The 23,934-nt window shown below is 37.9% G+C and overlaps 1 protein-coding gene across 2 annotated transcripts in view; it reads left to right on the top strand.

Moving 5' to 3' along the window:
* LOC150088305 (SMAD family member 3-like) overlaps positions 1 to 23,934 on the top strand; it is a 176,411-nt gene that overhangs the window by 103,147 nt on the left and 49,330 nt on the right. The window lies entirely within an intron of this gene.

Here is a 23,934-nt window from a genome sequence, read left to right as displayed (position 1 = left end):
GCCACCCACCCAAGTAATTTTTTTTTTTGGTATGACTGATACTATTGAAATATGAAAATAATTTTATATAAAATAAATTTTAAATTAATTTAAATATATTAGTATAAAATTATTTTTATCTCTTATTGTTAAATTAATGAATAACATTGCAAAGTTCAATTTTAAACTTTAAGTCTCCCTTTACAGTCATCTTTTGCACCTCATGTAGTGGCATATTACTATCAAATCTGCATTAAAATTCATTGTATATTTGTTAATTTAATTATTTCTTTTTTTTTTTTTTAACAGTTCACATGGTGACGTTTTATTACACTACACATCAAACTGCAAAGAAAGCAGTAATCGTATACAGCATTCTCTTATGTAGCTTGTCACAACTTACTGCATACATAGTCAATGTGACATCACTCTTATTGATGCTGTATGTGAGAGGCTTTATGTAACTGAGGTATTGTTATCTGTTTAGTACTATAGTGCAAATTGGTTCCTCTGTAAACACTTTCCTTAATATGGAGGTTTGTTTGCCACAAGAAACTGACAGGCTCAAAAGTTTTGTTTTAGTAAGCATTATTTTGTGTAAAACTGATCATTTTCAGAAAATTAAATGGTGGCAAAAAAGAAGATTCCAGGAGGGATACGGGTTCACGAGAAATGTTGGATGGATAAAGGAGTGACCTTAGAATTCTCTGGATTTATTTTGTTTGCTTGTTTGTTTGTTTGAAAGGTCAACTTGAGTCAGAATATGCAGCATATAAGGGTGACACAAGTAATTACAGACCACTTAGTTTAACTTCTGTTCCGGAGAAAATAATGGAGTCACTGGTTAAAGATGCATTGCAGGATCATCTAGACAAGACTGCAGTAATAATGCAGACACAGCATGGGTTTATTAAGGGAAAGTATTGTCTGACAAATTTTATTAGATACTATGATGTGGTTACAAAGGAACTGGATGCAAAAAATAATTTTGATATCATATCCTTGGATTTCAGGAAAGCTTTCGACACTGTTGCATATAGAAGACCACTGTACAAATTGGAGCAGTATGGCATTAAGGGTAAGTTGCTACAATGGATAAAAGGGTGGTTCAGTGGGAGAAGACAGAGTGGTAATCAATGGATGCTGCTCTTCATGGACTACTGTTATTAGTGGAGTCCCAGGGTTTGGTGTTGGGCCCACTGTTTTGTATATTTATCAGTGATATTGATGAAGGTATATCAGGCTTAATGTCAAAGGTTGGCAGGATTGTTAATGACAATAATAGCAGTGTGCTAGTGCAACAGGATCTAGAAAAGTTGGGAAGATGTGCTGAGAAGTGGCAACTGAAGTTTAACCTTGACAAATGAAAAGTACTGCATATGGGTAGAAGTAACCCCCAGAATAACGTACAAACTGTGTGGTACTACACTTAGGATTGTAGAAAATGAAAAAGACCTGGGAGTAATTGTGCAGGCAGATATGAAGTTTTCTGAGCAGTGCAGACAAGCTGCCAGAGCAGGTCATGGATATTATAAATGATATCCAGACCTGTATGCAGTACTCACGGCAGTGGTCAGGCCATGCCTTCAGTACTGCATACAGGTCTGGAGGCCTCATTTTAGCAAGGATGTAGAGTTGCTTCAGCAAGTACAGAGAAGGGCTACAAGATTGACGAGGGGAATGAAGGGGTAGTCTTACCAAGAAAGGCTTAAGTTCTGCAAATTGCAGCATCTGGAGACTAGGCACCTGTGAGGTGATCTGATTGAGGTGTATAAGGGCTTGAATGGGTTAAGCAGGCTCAATGCTGGTGGGATTCTTTCCCATCCCAAGATTGCAAACCTGAGGGGGTCATAAATTCAAATTAAAGAAAGATAGTTGTAGAATAGATATGCGGAAATTTGCCTTTAGCCAGCGGGTTGTTGATTGCTGGAACAAACTTACATCTGTCGTAGAAGTTGATAGCTTAAATAAATTCGAGGAACTGGACAAATATTTAGTGGAATGGATGTGTGAATTTTTTTTTTTTTTTTTTTTGCTGATGCTACATAAGCTTGCTTACTTGCATCATATGCTTCTACTAATGCTATATGATAGCATTTTTATACAGTAGCATATATTTTTGCATAACTGGTTCTGTCCACCTGGATAGAACCAGTTTCGGGAATAATTTAAGGATACCTGTAATTCAAATTGAAAAATGAAATTGATATTAATAATATTATTTTATTTATTATTTTTTTTGTATGTGGGAAGCACATATGCATTGTTTGCTTTCAGCCAGAGAAGCAGTCCTGGTTTGTTTTGTAATATGTGCACATATTGTGTGAGTCTCACATAAACTGGCGTGTTGGTGGTTAACATTGCAACAACTGTTTCTCATAATTAGAATTTATATTTTGTATTGTGTGCTGAATCATTTACATTTTTGTAGTGCTGAAAAATTTATATTGGTGTATGTTGGAAAATTATGTAGTTAATGTTACTTTGTTCTGGGAAATTTTAGAGATTTCCCAAAACTAAATTTTCTGAAAGGAAGATGTACATTTATTATACAAATATTGTAGGCTAACAAAAAATGTTTCCCATGTTGATGGTTTAACTGTTGATGATCCTGCTCAGGTTGGTGGCAGACTGAATTAGTATTTTGCATCTATGACTGCTGCTCAATAAAGAATGATCATAATTTTTCATGAACAACCACACTACTTCCTATTTCTAGTCGAGCTGCACCACAGCACATCTCTACCTCCAGAGAAGGCATAATCCATGAATTCTGCTAGCAGGTGTAGGATGATCACTTTTTTTTATATGAAAGGCTTTTTTTTTCCTTTGTGGAAAAACTGGGGAAAATGTACTGTCTGGATAATAAAAAGTAAAAGTTCAGTTCTATAGAAATTGAATTGAGAAATGAACCAGAAAAGGGGCTGATTGAAAATGTCCAGATGGCTACTGCATCACAACATTGCAAGAGAGCACATAGTCTCAGTTGTTGAGGAAACACTACATGAACTAAGTATGAGGGCTGTTCAATAAAGAATGATCATAATTTTTCATGACTAACCGTCCTGATTACTATTTCTAACAGAGCTGCGGAATTTAAGACCAAGCTGCATCACACAGAAACTGTGCAGTTGACTCGTGCACGCGGTGTGACCTTGGCAATCAGTCAAGTTTATGCCCATTCAGCATTTGCCTACATAAAAATGGACTTGAAACACACGAGGAACAGAATGCTGCTCTCAAATTTATTTATTAGTGGAGGCCTCCAGGGTTCAGTGCTGGGACCATTGTTGTTTTCCATATTTATTAAAGCTATTAATGAAGGTTTATCAGGCTTAATGTCTAAGTTTGCGGGTGATACAAAGGTTGGCAGGGTGATTTAATGATAGTAATCAGGGTAAGCTACTGCAACAATATCTAACAAAATTTAGCAGATGGGCTGAGAAAAAGCCATTTGAAGTTTAACATTGACAAGTGCTGTATATGGGTAATCCCAGATTAATATATTAACTGTATCTACTACACTCAGGGTAATGAAAAATGTATAGGCACATTTTGATCCCGGTTGCCCTTGTGCCCTAAAACATCTGTACCAATACCAATGGAAAATGAAAAACACTGGGGGGGGAGAATTGTGCAGTCAATTATAAGTTCTCTGAGTAGTGCAGACAGGCAGCCAACTTTTTGCCTTTTATTGCCTAATTATTGCCTTTGTACAACTTTTTGTACAAAAGCAATAATTAGGCTGAAGGGCATCAAGATTGAAGGGAATGAAATGGTGGTCTTATCAAGGCAAGCCTCAGTCCCACAAATTGCAGCATATGGAGACTAGGCACCTGCGAGGTGAGTTCTTTAAGGCTCTGAATGGATTGCGCAAGCTCAGTGCTGATGGTGTTCTTCTTGCTCAAAATATAAGGCAACACAGAAGCTTATGGCAGATATAAGCTAGTCTGTAATCAAATCACAAAGGAGATTAGGCAGATTACGAGAAATCTTTGGCAAAGGACACAAAGAAAAACAGTAGAGTTCTTATGTAAACTCTAGAAGGAAGGGGATGAATCAGATTGGTCCACCTAGCATAGATGGTTCGACTATTGATGATCCTGCTCAAGTAGCTGATAAACTGATGAGTATTTTGCATCTATATTCACACATGAGGAGTTATTCAAGGAGGGGAATGCAAGAAGTTTATCAAACTCTAACAGAGATCTAAGTGATTTTGTAATAACTGAGAGCAAAGTGGAGGAGAAAATGTTCAAATTAAACATAAAGTCACCTGTGGCAGATGGAATCTATCCAATTATAATGGAGGCAGCAAGGGAAGTAAGCAAACCCTTAGCCATAATTATGAGAGCATTCTTAGAGTCAAGGGAAGTCCCCATGGACTGGAGATGTATCCCCAATTCACAAAGGGGGTTCAGAGGGTAACATAAATAATTATTGACCCGTTAGTTTAACTTCTGTTCCGGAGAAAATAATGGAGTCAGTGGTTAAAGAGGTGATACAGGATCACCTAGACAAGACAGCAGTAAGAGTTCAGACACAGCATGGGTTTGTTAAGGGGAAGTTTTGTCTGACCAATTTGATTGGATACTATGATGTGATCACAAAGGAACTGAATGCAAAAAATAATTTTGATATCATATACTTGGATTTCAGGAAAGCTTTTGATACTGTTGCACATGGAAGACTGCTGTACAAATTGGAGTGGTATGGCATTAATGGCAAGTTGCTGCAATGGATAAAGGGATGATTGAGTGGGAGATGGCAGAGAGTGGTAATAATTGGACACTGCTCTACATGGACTAAAGTTATTAGCGGAATCCCCCCAGGGTTTGGTGCTGGGCCCATTGTTGTTTTGTGTAATTATCAATGATATCGATGAAGGTATTTCAGGCTTAATGTCCAAGTTTGCAAGTGATACAAAGGTTGGCACGGTTGTTAAAGACAGTATGCTACTGCAACAGGATCTAGGAAAGTTAGGCACATAGGCTGAGAAGTGGCAACTGAAGTTTTACATTGACAAATGCGAAATACTGCATATGGGTAGCAGTAACTCAAGAGAAACATACTATGTGGTACTACACTCAGGGAGGTGGAGAACAAAAGAGACCTGGGGGTAATTGTGCAGTCAGATATGAATTTCTCTGAGCAGCGCAGACGGGTTGTCAGAGCAGGTCATGGAGTTTTGTCAATGATATGTAGGAATTTTGCTAGCAGAGACAAGGAAGTCATTATCTCTTTGTATAAGGTAATGGTCAGGCCATACCTTGAGTACTGTATACAGGTCTGGAGGCCTCATTTTAGGAAGGATGTAGAGTTGCTAGAATGAGTACAGAGAAGGGTAATAAGATTTGTGAGAGGGACAAAGGGGTGCGCTTATGCAGAAAAAGGCTTAAGTTATGCAAGTTACAGCATCTGGAGACTTAGACACCTGCAAGGTGATCTGATCAAGGTGTATAAGGCCTTGAATGGTTTGAGCAGGGTCAAAACTTACAGGATACTTCCACTTGCTCAGATTAAGAACTTGAGGGGTCATAGATTCAAATTGAGGAAAGACAGTTGTAGAATAGATGTGTGGAAGTTTGCCTTTAGCCAGCGGATAGTTGATTGGTGGAACAGATTTCCATCTGTTGTTGTGGAAGTTGATAGCTTAAATAAATTCAAAGAAGATAGTGGACAAACGTTTGAAGAGAATGGATGGGTGAAATGGGAATTTTTTTTTTTGGTTGATGCTGCATAAGCTTGTTTTCTTTCATCATATGCTAATATGATGAAAGAAAACAACTATGCTAATAATCTCATTAGATATGTAAGAATTTAAGGTCAAATTGATTACATTGGCCAACCTGATTTTTACTTCTACTCACATAGCTGTTTTCAATCAGTTTTTTTTAGTAGATTTCAAAATAATTCTTAATTTAGCATCACAACAAATTCTGCATATATGGGTTTTGTGTTTACACATAATGCATACATCTTATTACAATTTAGGGAAGTAGATATGACATTGATCTTGTTATTACTGGCAAATGATAATTTTTTTTTTGCATATGCAAGTAGCCCTCATTTTGCGCTGGTCCAATTTGCACCGATTCGCAATACCGCCAGGTCACTAACCACAAGGCCATGAATATTTATTTTTGAAATTTTTTTTATAAATTGAAAGTTTAAATCGTCAAACAAAATTTATCAGCCTCCTACTGTCCTATGTATTGTGCACTGTTCACGTGATCAAGGACAATCTGAGCCAATTACAGATAATACACTCGGTTTTGCAACTGATGGATCAGGAGGTAATAGCCGCCTTTAAAGCTTATTACATACGGCAAAATTATCATAGAATATTGACAGTCGTTTGATGTCTTAAAGGGCATCAATCACATTAACACAGTCTGGCAAGAAGTGACTGTCAGTTGTCTAAATGGAGTGTGGCATAAACTTCCGGATTTCATGCATGACTTCAGAGGATTCGAGCACAAAAGGCAGAGTTAGAAGTTGCAGTTGAAGATGTAACTGAGCTCTTGAAAAAGCATGCATACTTAGACTCTTGAACACCTTGAAGCTGCAGAACTTAGCCAACAGCAGGAGGAAGAGAAAGAAGATACTCCTCTAAAAATTATGAAGACCAGTGATCTACAACCGATTCTTGCCAGTTTTAAAAGGAGTGTCATATCAACCTTGACCTGTTATTTTGAAATTCTTAAAGAAAGGAGGAAGAAATCCGGGCAAGCAACACTTGTTTCTTCAAAAAAGGCAACCTCTTCAACCAGTGCCTTCAACAGAAGATCCTCAACCTACAAAAACCAACTAAAAATTTGGCATTACGCCGAATTTTTAGTTGGATTTTCACTGTCAAAATGTTTTGTAATTTATTTTTTATTATATGTAACTGTATTTATGTAGGTTAACAATAAAACATTTTTTTTTTTTTTTTTTTTTTTTATTAAAGTTTATTTCTGAACTTTAAATACTTCAGTATTTGAAAAGGGTAAATAAAATTTTTGGTGCCCAGAACATAATCCTGTGATTTCCCATTAACTCCATTATATAAAGGGTTCCATTTGCGCATGTCCCCCCATGAACCTAACCCCGGTGTAAATCAAGGGCTACCTGTATTCATTAGATGACAGTAATGTTGGAGGGTTAACTTATTCATTCCTTGTCTGTCCCCCCTCTCAGTAATGGAAAGACAATTGTAGTGTTAGTATAGTTATAGTTTACCTGCCTATATATTACATATTTTTATTTCTTCTGTGTTGTTTTGCTTAGCAGTGTATTGTTAAAATGTTAAAGCTGAGACACAGTATGTGTCTGAATCACCCTGAAAATTTCTGCTATCTGCGTAGATGGTTTACAAAAAAAACTCAGAGGAAGAAAATTCACAATATTACTAAGCATGCATATTATTTGTACTGTGGTTGCAAAATTGGTGATCAGGAAGAAACTTGGGTTACATATGTGCTTTGTTAGCTGTGCCTTTTGCTGATCCTATGGTGTAGCTTGCATTTTTTCAGTGATTGCTGTTTATGCAGGAAAAATATATCAGATGTCCAGAAAAAGCAAGCACAGCATCAAATATCCTAGAACCAATTGATGATATTACCAACAGCAAATTCTAAATGGGAAGCCTCCAAGGAATTAATCGTGGAACATACTAGGCTTTCCATACCAATTAAGAAATACTGTTCACGGTTTAAGCCTAAATGGATCTCAGATGAACTAATGACTCATGGCAGAAAAAAAAAATGGATGGGATGCATATAAATTACCAGGTGACACAGAAGCCTATGGTAGATATAAGCTAGTCTGTAATGAGTCACAAAGAAGGATAGACAAGCAAAGGAAGATTATGAGAAATCTTTGGCAAAGGATGCTAAGAAAAACAGCAAAAACTTTACTTATATAAACTGCAGAGGAAGTGGATGAATCAGATTGCTCCACTTTATATTGATTGTTCGACTGTTGACGATCCTGCTCTGATAGCTTACAAACTGAATGAGTATTTTGCATCTGCATTCACATACGAGGAATTCTGTAGAGAAGTGGAGGTTGCAAGCTTATTAAACTCTAACAGGGAGCTTAATGATTTTGTAATAACTGAGAGCAAAGTGGAGAAGAAATTGTTGAAATTAAACATAAGAAAGTCACCTGGGGTGGATGGGATCTATCCAGTTATATTAGAGGTGGCAAAGGAAGTAAGCAAACCCTTAGCCATAATTATGAGAGCATCTTTGGACTCACTGGAGATGTGCAAATGTAATTACAGGCCTATTAGTTTAACTTCTGTTCTGGGGAATACTGTGAAGTCACTGGTTAAAGAAGCATTGCAGGATCATCTAGACAAGACTGCAGTGATAATTCAGACAGCATAAGTTTGCTAAGGGAAAGTTGTCTGACAAATTTGATTGGATAATATGATGTGGTTATAAAGGAACTGGATGCAAAAAAATAATTTTGATATCATATACAGGCTGGCCTCAGTTAACACGATTAATTCGTCCCGCAAACGCATCGTGCAAAACAGAAACGCGTTAATCGAATATAATAATCAATAGGAAAAATTATAATTGGTCCTTGACCTTCTCGAATGTCCATAAAGAATTTTAAAAATACCTTTTAAATAACTTTTTAACTGTACGCAATGTAAAAGATAATGAAAATAATTATGGAATTAAATGTTTATTGCATAAAACAGCGGTTCCCAAACTGTGTGCCGTGGAATATTTAAAATTTTCTAGGGAAACACGGCGATACTCGACATTTGTCGGACACTGCACGAACTACTAGCTCAAGAGGCAGTTCACAGTTTCAGCATTTCTTAAGTTGTTTGGACCTAACTACTAAACTGAACTGTTGGGTATTTCTTTTGGTCTAGGTGCGCCTTGAAAAAATTACTGAGACACTAAGGGCGCCGTGAACCGAGAAAGTTTGGGAACCTCTGACATAAATTACACAATGAAGAAATGACTGTTGCGGAAATATTTGAACAGTGTTGACTTTCTCTTTTCATCAATCAATTTCCAATAGCCTAGCTGACAACAATCTTCTCTGGGCCCTGACGAAATAAATATCGCAGAGAACATCAAACCTTTTGTTTGAGGTTCTGTGCGATATGAAAGATTATCTAATTCTTTTACCGTTATCTCCTTCGCAGTAACATTTTAATCTGGCTCATTTAAAAATTTGAATTTTTATGCAAGTGTACATTGACTTTATTAGCAGGGGACAAGTAACACGTCTTCTTCCGATGGTTTATGGAACAGACCAAGGTGGGCAGTAGGCAAACATTTGTTTATTGACCGTACGACTCGCGGTCAAAAGCTTAACGTGCGATTCAAATCTTTTCAACTATCGCATAAAAAAAAAAAGCATCGTGTAAAGTGAAAAGTGATATAATTTTTCAAATAGTGTTAACTGAAATCGCGTTAATCGAACTCGTGTTATGCGAGGCCTGGCTGTACTTTGATTTCAGGAAAGCTTTTGATACTGTTGCGCATGGAAGACTACTGTACAAATTGGAGCAGTATGGTATTAAGGGCAAGTTGCTACAATGAATAAAAGGTTTGTTGAGTGGGAGAAGACAGAGGGGTAATCAATTTACGTTGAATCCCTCAGGGTTCCGCGTTGGGCCATTGTTGTTTTGTATATTTATCAATGATATTGACTAAGGTATCAGGCTAATATCCTAGTTTGCAGATGATATAAGGTTGTAATGACAGTAGTTTACGGCAGTGTGCTACTGCAATAGGATCTAGAAAAATTGGGCAAATGGGCTGAGAAGTGGCAACTGAAGTTTAACATTGACAAATGCAAAGCACAGGCAGTTCCTGCTTTGAGTTCCTAGGTTTACGAGTTGAAGTATCAACAAAAATCTAAAATATGAACACTAATTGCGATAAATGCTGAACATTCATAAATACAGCATTTCAAACCACTCGCCTAGCTATACAGTACAGTACTACTGTGTGTGTGTGTGTGTGTGCGCGTTTGTTTCTTTAGGTAGAGATAAGGAAGGAGGATCAACTCTTAAAGAATTTTATATATTAGAAAATAGCAAAACAAGCCTTAGACAAAATTACAGAGAAGAACATGAAGTGTGTTTGGAATAAACTGTTAACTGAAGCGGTCATAAATGTTGCTAACCAATTGCAGCTTGAGGTTTCTACAACTGACATCGCTGATCTGCTTTGAGTACACAATTGAGAGTTCACAAATGAAGACCTCATTAAAATGGCAAAATGTGAAGAAGTTGAGATAGAAGGTTTAGCAGCTGAAATTCCTATTCGTTTCTTCATTCTCAAGGGCTTGACGAAGCTTTTCAACACAGAAAAAACAACTGAGATTTTCGAGTCAAAATTCAAATTTCCAACTCACTAGAAAAGTTGCAACAGATTTTAAAAAAATGCTTATGAATGCTATTGTGAAATTTATAAAGAAAAGAGTAGATTACCCTGGAAACAAACAACTCTTGAAGATTTCCAAAGAAGATGACTCCCTGTGCTGCTTTCAACAAACCAACAAGTGCCAAGCCAACAATGAGTGATCAACCATCAACAAGTGACGAATCAACGAGTGTGCATTTAGGCAATGATGATGAAGAATTCTGAAATATGGAATTCTTTAACCCAGTCGTAGTCTGCCCCCCACCTACATTTTTAACCCTAACTTGAAAATTTCCCCTCTGAAAAAAACAAATCATTTCCATAATTTTTACTCAATTTACAAAATTGAAACTCTCAATATACATAAACAGAAGTATATTCTTTGATTTCCTACTTTTAAATTGCAGCAAAACTATTAATTCATTTGAAAACAGCAAAAATGTATGATCACATATCATTTTATGTAATTATGACCGCAAAAAACAGTGGCCGTTCACTTTGATTATATAACATGTCACTGCTTTTGTTTGAATTTCATGCATCGTCGTGGTGCTGCTGGCTAAAACGGATCAACACACGCGGCGCCATAATTGACTTGTTAAGCTTACGTCATTAGCGTTACCAAGGTGATCCAAGGAGAAAATTAAAATGTAAGCAACTTTCTTTGAAAACAAACAGTTGAGCATAATTACTTTCGAACAATATTTTGAATTATAACTCTGTTACAGTATTTTACTTTATTGCTTTACGTAATTGTACAAAAGAATCGCAATGAATTGTTTTTGAAAAACAAAAATATCGTATTTCCTTTCTTCAATATGTATTGTATCTAATATCAAAAAATCAACGAAATTCATCTATTGGAAGCCACATTGGAAATGGGGGGGAAAAAAACTGATAACCACAATGTTCATTTGATTAAAAAAAAAAAAAAAAACCACTTTGCGTTACTGTAATTGTTTAAAATGCAAAATATTGTTTTGCATTTTTTTACTTTCTAACAATATTTTGATTTATTGTTTTATGTAATTGTTGTAGCCGACAATATATCGGTGTGCTGGGCGTTTTCTGAACGTATATTTTATCTACACACCTGTATGCAGTACATCTTGAGTACTGCATACAGGTGTGGAAACCTTATTTTAGGAGGGATGTAGAATTGATAGAACGAGTACAGAGATGGGCAACAAGACTGGTGAGGGGAACAAAGGGGTGCTCTTACCAAGAAGGGCTTCAGTTCTGCAAATTGCATCTGAAGACTAGGCACCTGCAAGGTGATCTAATTGAGGTGTTTAAGGCTTTGTATGATTTGAGGAAGTTGATTGTTGATAGATTCTTTCTCTTGCATGAGAGGGACATAAATTCAAGTTGAGGAAGGATGGTTGCAGAATAGATATGCAGAAGTTTGCACCTAGCTAGAGATTGGTTGATTGTTGGAACTATAAGTTCCATCAGTTGTTGTTGTGGAAGGTAACTTAAATTCAAGGAAAAACTGGGCAAAGTATTGGAGGGAATGGATAAGTGAAATGGGAAAGTTTTTTTTTTTTGCTAATGCTGTATATGCTTGTTTTCTTGCATCATATGCTACTACTAATGCTTATGCAAGGCTGTATAGATGCCATCATGAAGTTCATCAATTATCCTTTTTCCAGTCTTGTCCCAGATTTGCTTTTCCTATTTTTCATTCAATTTCAACAGTCCTTTGAGAATGTAAACTTTTTAAATTTCATTTAATGGTACGTGGCCATGTACCATTATACTTGTATAATAATAGGTGAAAAATATATGTAGGCTTTTTATGTCATGTGTTTTGACAGTTATTTTTGCATATTTGATTTTTGTAAGTAGCATTGATGTGATTCAAGTGAAGTTTAGTGCACTATTATTGTTGCAGGTTATTTGGCAGTTTCTTTGTTGTATGCTGAAATACATTTATTGTTAAAAGAAGCTTAGAATAATTGTTTATTTTTTTTAAAGAGAATTTGTTTCCCAAAGAAAGTTAGGTTACTTTTAATTTGTTAAGCATTGTGATATTCTGTGGTAGTCAATTCACATAAATCTGTGTGATGAACTGTTGACTACTTCGACCAGTCCGTGGAATGCAAAATTTGCAATTGAACAGATTGATAAAAATTATTAATAAGTGAAACAAGGAACTTTAGAATACAGTTTACTCCATTTTATGATGACATGCATAGTTTATGCTGCAGTGTTATGATATTAATTCATTAGTTACTTTTAATTTGGAAGAAAAGCTGAATAATGAAGTTCAGTGTTGAAGTACACTTGTTGCTAAACTGGATCTCTGTTAAGTCTTCTGTTTTTTGTTTTTTTTATTTCTGAAAGTCCCCCAATTGTGTCTATAGTTTTTTTTTTCCCCAAATGAAAATTGTGATTTATTTCTCATTTACAATTTGGAGTGTGCTCAGTTTTATTAAATTGAAATTTTAATTAAAATATTGCTTGTTGGATTTTGTTAATATAGTCATATTTTTAAAATTCCTTTCAGCAATACTATTTTCATAATGAAAATTAAAAAAATTTTTTCCCCTTTATGATTATGATTTCCCTGATAATGTTGATTTATTAATGTTGTTAGTTTGAGAAAATTGTCAGTAGAGACTTGTTTAATCAAGGTTCTGTGGGGGGGGGGGGTTCTTTATGTTTATTTTTTTTATTACTATTTTTTTTCAACCTGTTCCACAATGCTATAAGGGCTTACTTAATTATTCCCTGTACTCTACTGTGCCCCCCGGTTAGTCCCCTCCCACTTTACACCTGACTTGTTTGTCTCCCAGAAGATTCTAGACTCTAAGGGGGTCTCAATATTTTTTTTCTCCTCTGGATTGGCTGAAGTTCAAAGTGACTGACAGACTCTTAAATACCAAAACATAATATTATTTATTGACAATATATATATACATTTCCAAACAATAGCTACGATTTACTGGAACTTTAACATGTGTAGCTTTGTTAGGCAGTTAGGCTTTATCTGTGTATATCTTTGTAATTTAAACTACAGAGTTTTCATACATATATATATATACATATCATTATTTTCTTCATGTGTCTCATCCTTGGGTTCTAACGGATCTAAGAGTCATTATATCTTATGATCCTTACATGAGTTTTCCGACCAATCAACTGTCCTAGTAGGTTTACAAGTGGCTTCCAGCCTGGCTATAAACAATTTTAAGTAGCTATATATATATACATATTTATATCCCTTTCCAAAATCACCACGTATACATACATATATATATCTCAGTTAGTAAATCCTTTCCTCAACTACAGACCTGCTCATCATTCATAATCAACAATAGTAATTAACTGTTTTCCCGTATCTAATCTTATAATCCTTTAACTAGCAAGGCACTCAATCAGTGTTTTATCCGTTTAAAACAATTACTATCACTCTGTGTTATACTCTCTATAAATCCAAATTCGCTATAATTTCATAATCAACTACAATCCTTTGTTGCCTACTTAGTCATTCCCTCAAAATTAACTATTATCTCAAAGTATCCTTTCTACCCATTTATAAACCTTTATCTTAAAAACCTACACTTAATTTCACTACAGTTCTGTGGGCATGGTTACAATTACATTTAACTTTCTCTTATAGATTAGGTATTTGTCCTAGAGTCCTTCCTTTATAAACTTAAGTTTTGTTTCTTACTGAACTATCACTTACTCAGTTTCCAAGTGATTTTCCTATTCAGGGCTGCCATAACCATCAGCGTAACGGCGTAGACTAGAAGGCGGGCGGTTGCTCATCCTTGGAATGCATCAATTTACTTGAGATTCGCTCTCCCATAGGCACTGCGCTGTTGAGTTGAATAAGGGTCCTTTTCTTACGGCGTTCTCTAGGATTTTCCTTGGGCACTCTTCTTCCTTCACTATGAATTGCATCAGCTTCTCACACTGTTGAAGTATACATTGGCTACTGCAGTATACTCTTTCTTCCACATGGACACATTCTTTCCCCAACTTTAGACTTACGAAATTTCTCACAAGGAAAATTTCCTTCCCATTACTAAACCATCTCCCCAAAACTCAGCAACGACTCTGCCCCACGACTGTCTTCCTCTACGCACTTCCGAAAACTACCTCACACGACTGTCTTCCTCTACGCACTTCCAAAGACTACTCACACGACTGCCTTCCTCTACGCACTTCCAAAGACTACTTCACCATCTCCCCAAAACTCAGCAACGACTCTGCCCCACGACTGTCTTCCTCTACGCACTTCCAAAGACTACTTCAAAAAAACTTATCCTTCTCCTCACTCTGAATTTCAAAATTTCCTGCGCTTTTTTGTTCAGACCAATCGCTGACCAGTACATCCCTTCCCCTGTGATTCCCATTCGTCTCCAATACTCTTCCGTGGGCGTGTCTTCCATCCTTTTTTAGAGAGGACTACTTGTTTCCAGCAATTCCTAGAATATTTTAGAAAGGCAACTGGAAATTCCTGTAATTTTGGAGTTTCTAGATCGTCTTTGTGTTTGCCCAGCTACGCCCTGTATTGGCCTTGATACACCTGTCGTTAATTGCCCCCGTGAAATTTTAAAGTGTGCTCTTAAATATCATGAATACTTCCATTACTGAGCTCCATCTCTATCTTATTTATTTTTGTTTCAGCTCATTGTTCTTTAGGGCGAAATGTTAAATCTGATCTGAGCTCATTAACTACGGTCTGCTCCATCAGTGTTTCCTATTGTAGCGCGTGTTCGAAACGCTTCCCCCCCGTTGCTACGTTAATCTTCCTCTACTTAAAGATAATAGGCGTAACGAGCACAATTAAACCTTGACTTATCTGAATTATCCTATACAATTTCAGTTATTAGTTTTTTTTTGACCATATATATTTCAAATGGTTGTCTTGTGTTAATATTCCTTAATAATTTTTTTCAATATCAATAACCCTCATTTTTTTTTAACAGTTGTAAGGACAGGTCCTTACAATTCTTACCCTTCCCCCTAAAATTTATATCCCCATTATAAATTTTCCTATATGTTCTGGATTGAGAGCTTACTCTCCTGGCCTACTTTTAACAACACCCTACCTTCTCTTTCAGATCTGTCTCTAAACTCCCTCTGACTTCCTCACTCGCCTCTTACGCAATATTTACCTCTATGTAGTCCCTGGTAATCCACTCTTTTTCTTTTTCTCAACATCTCCCCTTGGCTCGTGTGAGTCTCGCCACTGCTCTCATCCCTGGCTTGACGGGGTGTTGCCTGTGTCTTCCCCATTCTCAGACCCTTGGGTGGCAGGTCATTCATGTATTCTCCCCCCCTCAGCTGGTATTGTCTCAGATGGTTCTCATGCTCCACTCTAACTGTGTACGGCGGTCGAGTTAACTTTATCCTATAATTAACAGGGGACAGTTTCTCCATTATCCTTAAAGGTCCTAAGGATAGGTTATTCCATTTCCCCTTCCTTTTCCTGTGGTTCTTCCGCACTACTCAATCTCCTACTTCCAGCGTCTTGTATTTCCTGCCCATATTTAGACGTGCCCTGTTCCTTTTGCTTGCCTCCAAACTCGCCTTCCTCGCATCTGAGCGTGCTTCCTCAAAATTACTAATGATCTTCTCCTTATACTCCGTGATATCAGGGAACTCCTCCCTATTACCCTTGAGGCATAAATCAGTCGGAAACTTTGGGTCAAAACCCATCAACAAGTAGGCTGGAGTGTCCTTTATACTTTTATGGACGCAGGTCCGTATCGCATACAAGGCGTAGGGCAATTTCTCGTCCCAATCCTTAGCGGAACAGTCCGAAATGTGAGAGAGCACCCCCTTCAATGTCCGGTTGAACCGCTCACATAGCCCGTTTGATTCGGGTCTGTATGGTACGGTGTTGAGTTTTTTTACCTGCAGCATCTCACATATCTGCATCATTAACTCTGACTGGAAGTTCGCACCATTGTCTGTCAACATATACCTGCTGCATCCGTACCTACATACCACTCCTTTCAGATAGGCTTCTGCTATAGCCGAAGCCGATTGGTCTTTTAAAGGGAAGGCCTCCGAGTATCTAGTAAACATGTCTATCACAGATAGGATGTACCGGTTACCCCTAGGTGTTGTTGGTAAGGGGCCTACAATGTCTAATGCAATTGCCTCAAAAGGTCGTCCTGGATCTAGGTGTTGTTGCATAGGGGCTTTACCTATATGTGTAGCCCTCATCTGGCATTCATGGCAGGTCTTACAAAACCGTTCTATGTCTTTACTCATCCCTTTCCATGTGTACCGCTTCCTGATCCGCTGCAATGTTTTCTTGAACCCCATGTGCCCAGCTATTCTGCTAGCATGAAAGGCTTTTAATATCTCGGGGCGCATTTCCTTTGGTAAAACCACCTTCTCCTGGTCCCTGCCCCACCTTTCATCTCTGTTTTCCCACACTAAGATCCCCTTATTATTCAATGCATACCCTTTTCTGTGAGTTGGGTTGGCTTCAGATCTCTTTTTCAGGCTTAGCATAATGCCACTGCATTCAAGGTCTATCTCCTGAGCTTTCCTTATTTCCCTTTCCTCCCCCATCAGTTCCGTGTCCCCTGCGGTAGCTACACATGCTTCTATCGCCTCACTATTGCCCCTCGAATCGGCTTCCACCTCGCTTGTCTCATAACGGGCCCTACTAAAATAGTCTGCTACAGTGTTTGTTCTTCCTGGGATATAGCGCACTTCTATATCATATTCCTGCACTTGCAGACTCCACCTAATCAACCTACTATTCTTGTCCTTAATGTTCCTCAGTATTTGTAGAGGTTGGTGGTCAGACAAGACTACAGTCTTCCTGCCATAAACTAGGAATTTGAATTGTTCCAAGGCAAAGACTATGGCCAGTGCTTCTCGCTCTACGGTGGAATAGTTTTTTTCGTGAAGGTTCAGGGGCTGGCTACAGTAGCCTATGGTCCCACCTTCTACCCCTTCTCCTTGTTCCAGAACAGCCGCAATGCACTCTCCTGACGCATCACATGTCAAAAGAAAAGGCTGCCCCCCATCTGGGTGCCTCAATAGGGGTTTACTAATCATTACCTGTTTCAGTGCAGTGAAGGCCCCCTCTGCCTCTTCTGTCCACCGGAATTTCTTGCCTTTCTTAGTAAGCTCTATCAGAGGTTTCATCACGTGGGCTCTATCTTTAATGAACCTCTTGTAATAGTTCACCATTCCTAATAATCTGCGTACTTCTCTTACACTCGTCGGGGGTTTAAGTTTGCTAATGGCTTCGGTGTTTTTTGCATTAGGCGTGATCCCCCTTTCAGATATCACGTGACCTAAGTACTCTACTTCTGGTATAAGGAATTTGCATTTCGAGGTTTTTAACTTCAATTTTGCTTCGGCTAGTCTCTGGAAGATGTCTTCCAGCAGTTCCAAGTGTTCTTCCAACGTTCGTGAGTATACCAGAATATCGTCTAAAAAACACAGCACCCCTTTCTCCAATAGGTCAGCCAGGATGGTATTCATAAGGCATTGGAAGGAAGCAGCCGAATTCCTAGCTCCTTGCGGCATCCTAGTCATGTTATACTTGCCAAAGGGAGTGGAAAACGCAAAATACTTCCTGTCCTCTTTCCTCAAAGGGATTTGAAAATACCCTGAATGTAAGTCAAGTTTAGATAGATACCTGGCTCCCTTCAGGCTGCATAGTAATTCCGTAATATTAGGCAGGGGAAAGTCTATAGGGTGCGTGACAGCATTCACCTTCCGCAAGTCCAGCACTATCCGGAATGCACCGTCACTTTTCTTGACCATTAGAAGGGGGCTGTTCCATTTGGACACCGACTTTTCGATGATGCCTGCCTCCTCCATCTCCCTGATCTCTTCTCTCAGTGCGGGCAGTTGGGATTGGGGAATCCGATATTGAGGGGTATAAATGGGTATCTCTTGTTTGACGTGCACTTCATGCTCTACTAATTTAGTGCATTGAAGATCCGTCATTCGCTTAGCAAATACATGAGCGTATTGCCCTATTAGTTTCCTTAACTGGGGTTCCTCCACCATTTCCATAACGTTAATCCCATATTCTTCTTCCCAATCCTTTACGCTATCATCCTCCACCTCTTCTGAGTCCCCTTCTTCTTCTGGATCCGCTAAAATTTCCTTGCCGAAACTAAGGCTGCCCTTTCTCACGTCGATCCTGACACCTATTTTTTTAAGCAGATCTATCCCTAGGATGGCGTCATGCTTACCGCTGTCTATCCTTTCGGACACTAGATAAGCATGAGCTACCCCCTCCTTGCACCCCTCTAGTCTAATTTCGTCCATTACAATATAATCTGTGCGGATTTCCCCTGCACCCACTCCCTTCAGTAAAAACTCCTGACAATGCCTAATTTCCCCCCCGTCTGCTGTCCTGCAGTATTTTGAGAAAAATTGCCACATCAAAATGGAGCGAGAAGCTCCGGTGTCCACAAGAAATTTGCCTTCTATTCCTCTTAGCTTCCCCTTTATATATATCATGTCGCCTATCTTGTCTGCATTACTTAATGCTTTGTACAACTTTTCGCCCGTCTTAACTGCCGGTCTCTCCAGGCGGGCGCTCTTGAGAGACCTGTTCAGTTTAAATCCCTATCCCTGGGGTTCCTACTGTCTATGATTTTCTTTCCGTCATTTTTCCATCCCCTTTCCCCGCTCCTATTTACTATTCCATCCCTTTCTGGCCTATCACCGCTTGTTGCCCTAAAGGCTTGAGCTTTCTGCCTAGTGTCCTGTTTGTTGCGGTAGTCATCACCTGCCCAGTACCTCCCTCTGCTATTCCTGAGTGGACAGTGTTTTGCAAAGTGTTCCACTCCCCCGCAATTGTAACACCTCCTAAGCCTATCACACCTATCTTCTCTAGTGTTCGGCCTTGTTTGGGCGTTTTCCCCCCCTCTGTCTATTAATTTCGTCTTGTACGAACTCTCTCTTGCTCAATTCTCCTAACAAGCTATTTAATTTAGCTCCCATTTCCGCTATCTGTCTCTCTAGCCCTTCTAATTTATTTTCGCCTTCTTTTTCTTTAATACCCTTCAGTTTTGTCTCTTCTCCCGTTGCTAATACATTTATGTCCCTTCTAATTGCCCCCCGACCTTGAAGATCTAATTTTTGTTCCTCTATGGCCAGTTCCCGGGCCTCTGCTAATGAATTGGGTTTTCTCCTTAGGATCTCCCGCCTATACCTGTCTTTTATTCCTGTTATAAATTGGGACATTAAGATTTTATCAAACGCGCAACTTTCCTTTTCTGATACCTCTGTTGTTAATTTTACATTTAAAGATCTTTTGTAATATTCTTCTATGCTTTCGCGATTATTTTGACTACAATTATTTAATATCCTGATTCCTTCTAGGAACGTGATCTTCGGGGAAAATAGCCTTTTTAATATCTTTTCAAATTTATCTAATGTTTCTATTTCCATCCCTTGGGTCTCCTCTAAATACCTAGTCTGGGCCCTGCCCTCTAGCTTGAATTCCGCCATCATGACTATTTCTAGTTCCGTTAATTCTTCCTTTTCCTTAATCATTTTTAGTTTTCTCAGAAAATGTTCCACATTTTCTGATGGTTCCCCTTTAAATACTTTTAAAAATTTGCTTAACTTAATTGTGCTCCTATTATCATTCCCTATACTAACAATTGTTTCTATTGATGTCTCCTGTCCATTATTATTTTCAACTCCTTCTCTTTCCCTACCTCTCCTTGTAGCCATAACTTATCTTTTGAGGTGGGGTTTATCTAACAGTCTAATTAGCTAGTTATTTGTTATCAATACCCTTCTTATTCTATAACTTATTTCATCTAATTCTAAAACACGAGAACAATTCTAATTCAGTACCCACTTTAAATAGTTACTGTTTCACTTTTCACTTTCTGGCTAGCCAGCTGAATTTTTTCTTTCAGTTTCAGCAACTGGATTACATATATATATATTTTTTTTTTTGTCGTTCTGAACTCAGCCTTCCGTCATGAAGAATTATCCTGGCTACGCTCGCCAATTGTGGGGGGGGGGTTTCTTTATGTTTTCTAATTGCCCCCCGACCTTGACTTATCTGAATTATCCTATACAATTTCAGTTATTAGTTTTTTTTTTACCATATATATTTCAAATGGTTGTCTGTGTTAATATTCCTTAATAATTTTTTTCAATATCAATAACCCTCATTTTTTTTAACAGTTGTAAGGACAGGTCCTTACAGTTCCACATTATCCAAGGTGGATTGTCAAATAGTTGTATATACTTTGTCATCAAAGACAAGAGTACATAGTTTAGTACAGAGTGGGAACTCACACCAGTTGAATGTTGAGCCATGCTGATCTTTTACGTTTGTAAACCACATTATCCAAGGTGGATTGTCAAATAGTTGTATATACTTTGTCATCAAAGACAAGAGTACATAGTTTAGTACAGAGTGGGAACTCACACCAGTTGACTGTTGAGCCATGCTGATCTTTTACGTTTGTTGATTTAGTGACTTTTTACTCTCTAATTTACTAATTTTTTTTTTTATTTGTCATGTTTCATCCGTGTTATTAGGATTAGTGTAAGTACTATGAGCGGAAAACGGAAGCGGGTTGTTGTATCTTTTGATATGAAGTAGCTTGGATCAAGGAGAAATAGTAAAAAAAAAAAAAAAAAAAAAAGTGGCTAGTGACAGGTGTTGGTGAGGTGACTGTAGAGGACTGGAGGAGAAAGAGTGGAAATTGAAAAATTGTGTTCACAAAGAGCATCTGTATGGGCCTCCGTAGCCAGGTGGGAAGGAGCAGCAGTGCGTAGCACACGCTTCTTGATTAGACCGGGATTCAAGCCCGTCACCACCAAATACGGAGGATGCGGAAAGGTCCGGGATTGACCACCGCATATCCCGGAGCAATATGGCCTTAGTTGCTAATGCTCCTAAAAACCAAATAACAACAACATCTGTATGTGATAGTGAAAATTATAATAGAAGAACAATGAAGAAAGGAGAATTTGAACAAATTTCCGAAGCTTTTTTTTTTTTTTTTTTTGATTTACGCAGACAAAGGAAGCCCAATTTTTGGACTGATTTTACAGGAATGGGAAGAACTGATTACAGATTTTAAAGAAGGGGAAGAACAATTTGCATCAAGTATTGGTTGGATCATTGGGAAAAAAGTTTCCTGTTAGAAATGAAAGGTTCACAGAAACTACAAAAAAGATGACACGCGCACGGAAGGTCTAAATGCTATTGAGTCAGCTTTATGTTATATTGTACAGCAGGAGGATACCATGCCCGCTGATGTTTTGTTACTTAGGCACCTACAAAATATAGCAGCTAAAAAGCAAGGAGCTTCTGTGAAACAGAAACCCATTAAGATTTTTTATATGATATTAAAGTGTAGCGCTTTATAAATTTTTATACACGTACTATTTTATTTTTATTTATTTATTTTTTTTTTGTAATAAAATTAAGTGTTTTATTGTATAACTTAAAAGCCCATTATGTTCATTAAGTAGGTCTAACCTGAAAATAGATTGTACATCACCACATTAATGTATTCAAATCCAGTTTATTTAATAATAATTTACCAAACCTTCCGTGCTATCCAAGTTTTCGATAATTCAAGGTTCCCTCAGTGCACATTACCTCAGATAATCAGACCTCTACTATATTGAAAAATACATGCTGTCATCATATAAGGCTTAAACCTGTACTAATAAATTTGTCATAAAGCTAATTTTATTTTTGAGCATCCTTATTTGTTAGCGTTTGTGCAATGGCTTTCGGAAAAGCATTTCATTCATGCTTCAAGTATGAATGAAATATATCCCATCCCTCAATTTAAAAAAAAAAAAAATTCTTTTAAATAATAATACAGGAAAGTCATCAAACCTATACAGTTGCATATACCTCTGGTTATACAGGAAAAGCATATAATTTGGTTGACTTGTAGATCAACTACAACAGGTGATCTACTAGTCATCTCAACAGTTGATGGCCCCGAGTGCCAAGCGATTTTCTGTGCTAATAGTACTGAGTTTTTCCTTGTTTTATTTCGTTCAAGTCTTTCTGTTGATTAGCTCTACTTTTTAAAAGTATAGAAAGAGAGCCAAAAAAAGGAAAGTACCTTTTTTGTTTATTGTATATACTAACCGTACTAACTCCTGCGCTTGGCCACAAGCGGCACTGCTCCTGCCTCCCCGTGGCGGGGCCAGTAACCTGGGTGGAAAAGCTAATCCTCCAGGGCGAAAAGGGGCCGACATGGATAAAGAAAATTATCCAGCCTTAGAGCCTTCAAGCTGAAATACCAAAGATTGGTATAACTCTGAAGAAGGTAGTGTGCAACATAAGCGCTTAAAAATAGATAATCATCAACCTGAGTATCCAACTTTCCTGATTATCCATTCCTTAACTAGTCAACCAGTGAGCAAACTCTCTCCATTTATTATACAGAGATTTCTAGAAAATGCTGCTGGATCACCTAAAATGGTCAGAAGGTTACAGTCAGGGGATTTGCTTGTGGAAACTACACAGTCGAAACATTCAGAATTGTTGTTAAAGATGACAACATTTGGTGGTGTCCCTGTTAAAATATCTCCCCACTCAACCCTAAATAGTTCCAAAGGTGTTATCTCTGAGGGGGATCTATTGAATGTAGCAGAAGAGGAGCTTGTACAAGAACTTAAAGATCAAAAGGTCATACAAGCTAAGAGAATTTTGACTCGTAGAGATGGCAATCTCATTCCAACCCGCAGTAATTCTCAGCTTCAATACTCCAAACTTACCAAATACTGTAAAAGCTGGTTATCTAAATTGCCATATCCGCCCGTATATACCAAATCCAATACGGTGTTATAAGTGTCAGAAGTTCGGACACTCTCAGGCAACATGTCGAGGAAACACAATGTGCCCAAAATGTGGATCCCAGGATCACACTCAAACAGACTGTACTGCTACATCTCCAGTTTGCCCTAACTGCAGGGAAGATCATCCTGCATATTCTAGAAATTGTGAGTTATGGAAAGTTGGAAAAAAAATACAGAAATTTAAAGTTGAAAATAAAGTGACTTATCAGGAAGCGAGACGACAAATACTGAAAGATACTCCTGCACATACATATGCAGATGTTACAAAGAAATATCGTTCAATTGCTACACAAACCAGTGACTCAGTTCCACCGAACATATCACTTGCTGAATGGGCTAGAGCTCAGCTTTCAGTTCCTCAGCCATCCTTGAAGCAAAACAACAGAAACCAGACTAGCAATACTCCAATTTCCATCCCAACTACTAGTGGCATCAAGTCCCAAAGTGAGACCAGGATGACAAAAGCTGAATCTTCTACTAAAACCCAAATTAATACTGCAGAAATGGATACAGATGACAAAACTCAACAAGAATGTATATTAGAAATTCATGCCGAAGAAGATATGGACACTGGACGGCCTACCTTTCCTAAAAAAGATAAAATTAAAATAGATCGCAATAAGCCTACTGCCTCTAAAAGGCAACTGGATCATCCTACCACTAAAACTAAATAATGAAGTGCATTTTACAATGGAACTGTCGAGGACTACGTACTAATACAGATGAACTTTATGACTTAATCCGAGATTTCAATCCAGCAGGCATT

The sequence above is a fragment of the Mastigoproctus giganteus genome, chromosome 3 (genome assembly GCF_048544385.1).
Source record: "Mastigoproctus giganteus isolate SK-2022 chromosome 3, ASM4854438v1, whole genome shotgun sequence".
In the NCBI taxonomy this organism is placed as follows: Eukaryota; Metazoa; Arthropoda; class Arachnida; order Uropygi; family Thelyphonidae; genus Mastigoproctus; species Mastigoproctus giganteus.
This window is presented reverse-complemented; position numbering and strand designations above follow the sequence as displayed.